Below are 2914 nucleotides of genomic sequence, written 5' to 3'. Positions count from 1 at the left end.
TCAAATTTCTTGAACATATTATTATCATTATTTTTAATATTAGTTTTAGGTGTAAGTTATGCAACTATTTTGGTTTTTTTGTAATTGTATTTAGGTTAGTATATATGTTACGCCGAATGTGTGAGATTGCGTATTACATGAAATGGGCAAAATTTTGCCTATTTCATGAAAAATTCAAACCCGTTGCCTTATTCATGAATTAGGCAAAATATCTGCCGAGTGTGTGAATTTGGCAGTAATTTTTCTGCCTCGTTCATGCATTGGGCAAATTAGATAGTGACGCTCCTCGGTGGTGTTTTTTGCAACTAATCAAACTAACCAAATGTTATTGATTATATAAAAATATACCAATCAATAACTACAATGACGTTCATTTCCATTTACTATGCCCAAAAAAAATCTAGAACTACAATATGATAACGGAAAATTTTTATTAAAAGGTATTTTCGCGATTTGATTCGTGCTTGGGTATCAATCGTGCAATGGTCGATTGTTTGTTTGTGATAGTATGATTTGATTTGTTGACACTTGTTAGCTAACTTCAAAATGGACATTCAGTTGAATTCAGAATTACAAAACCTAACCTAATAATCTTCTTCTTATTGTGCCATCCCCTAGCGGAGGTCGGCCACCATAAAGGCGATCTTATCTTTGTCGTCTGCTACCCGGAACAGTTCGGTGGATCTGCACTCGTACCAATCACGGAGGATCTTAAGCCACGAAATGCAGCGCTGTCCTCTGCTACGCTTCCCATTGATCTTTCCTTGAATGACAAGTTGGGGAATGCTGTATTTTTGTCCTCTCATAATGTGGCCGAGGTATTGAAGTTTCCTGGTTTTGATACTACGTAGAACTTCTCGGTCCTTCCCCATTCGATTGAGAACTTCAACATTTGTCACCCGTTCAGTCCAAGGAATTTTGAGGATGCGTCTATACAGCCACATCTCGAAAGCTTCAAGTCTCCGTGACATCTCTTGGTTTAGCGTCCATACTTCCATACCATAGAAAAGAATTGAGAGGACATAACAATGTACCATACGCAGTCTCAGACCTTGGTTAAGATCTCGATGCTAAGAAGGCGTCTCATTTTGAGAAAGGCGCTCCTTGCGATCTCAAGTCTAGTTTTTATTTCCTGAGACTGGTCCCATTTCTCATTGACCCATGTACCTAAATATTTATAATGGGTCATACGTTCGTTTGGTTCGCTGTTAATGACAAAAATTGTGTTGGTGTCTGGTGTCGCTGCTTTTGATACTAGTAATAGTTTTGTTTTCTTGAGGTTCATTTTTAAACCATAAGAATTACTGACCTCATTAACCTTTTCTACCAGTTGATGTAAACTCTTTAAACTATCAGCAATCAGCACAGTATCATCGGCATATCGTATATTGTTAATATGTTTGCCATTAACCATAATACCCACCGATCCACCTTGTAAGGCTTCCTTGAAAATAGCTTCCGAGTACATGTTAAATAGCAAAGGTGACAATATACACCCCTGTCTTACACCGCGACGAATTTTTACCTCTCCACTGATTTCGTTTTCAATCTTAATATTCGCTGTTTGATTCCAATATAAGTTAGCTATCAGTTGAATATCTCTTGCATCGATGCCTTTCTCCTGTAAGAGTTCGAGAAGTTTAGGATGCCTAACAGTATCGAATGCTTTCTCGTAATCGATGAAACACATATAAACATCAACATTAACATCTAGGCATCTTTGCACTAGAACATTCAAGCTGAAAAGTGCTTCGCGAGTGCTCAAACCACTTCTGAAGCCAAATTGTGTGTCATCCATGTTTTCATCGCATTTTCGAAAAATCCTATTATGGATGATTTTTAATAAGACTTTTAACATGTAGCTCATCAAACTTATTGTTCTAAACTCGCTGCACTCCTTTGCATTCGCCCTTTTTTTTTTTTTTTTTACATCATTCATTCATTTTCATCACTACCAAAAAAGGCGAATGCAAACCTAATAATAATAATATTATATTATGTCCAATTATAACTAATAAAACCATCCGTATTAAATTTACTTTTTCTACTGTCATGTTGACAGTTTAAGAATTCCATACCCTGGCGAATTCATGCACTTGGCAGATAATTTACCTAATTCATGAATAAGGCAATGGGCTTGACTATTACATGATTTAAGCAAAATTTTTCCCATTTCATATAATAGTCAATTTCGCACATTCGGCGTAACATACATTAAAATATTTAGTAAAACTGCAAAAGCAATATATAAGAAAGTTGTGCCCATAAAATATATCTGTGATGTAATTATGCATTCAATATTCATAATATATTATATAATAGTATAATGTGTACATTTTCCATGTATAGCGTACTAATATACACTTTTTTACAAGCTTATAGTTATTATAATTACATATATCCATAGGTTTTACGTAATTTAATGTCAGAAGAATATGTCATCCCATATTGATTGTATAGAAAAGTTAATGTGCCACTTGGTAATGCATAATTCGAATTTTGCTATAATTTAAAATTTTGGTGCCTTCAATTGATGAGGTTTTACTGCATTTTTTTTATTTAATAATTTTAAGTTTCATTGATTTTTTACTTCATATCTTAATTGTTAATTTTATCATACTCATTATCTTGTGACATTTCTGAATAAAATAAAATATGAAAAAACCCATTAGTTTTCCTTATAGATACGTGGTATTAATTGACATGACATCTATATTTAAAATTATTTGTAAGATAGAATTATTCTCAATAACATATTGGAAGCATTTAATTCCTTAAATTTTTATGTTTCATTTCACACTTTTAAAGATTGTACCTAGACCTAAGGCTAGATGCATAAATGTCGCCGTTAAGTTAACCTAACTCAGCATAGTCACCGACGGTGGCCGCGCGTCTTAAGCGTTGGACTATAAAG

The sequence above is a fragment of the Rhyacophila brunnea genome, unplaced genomic scaffold (assembly GCF_057557595.1).
Source record: "Rhyacophila brunnea isolate RB1 unplaced genomic scaffold, BYU_Rbru_1.0 scaffold_12, whole genome shotgun sequence".
Lineage (NCBI taxonomy): Eukaryota > Metazoa > Arthropoda > Insecta > Trichoptera > Rhyacophilidae > Rhyacophila > Rhyacophila brunnea.
The sequence above is the reverse complement of the archived record's forward strand: the minus strand, read 5'-3'. Positions refer to the sequence as shown.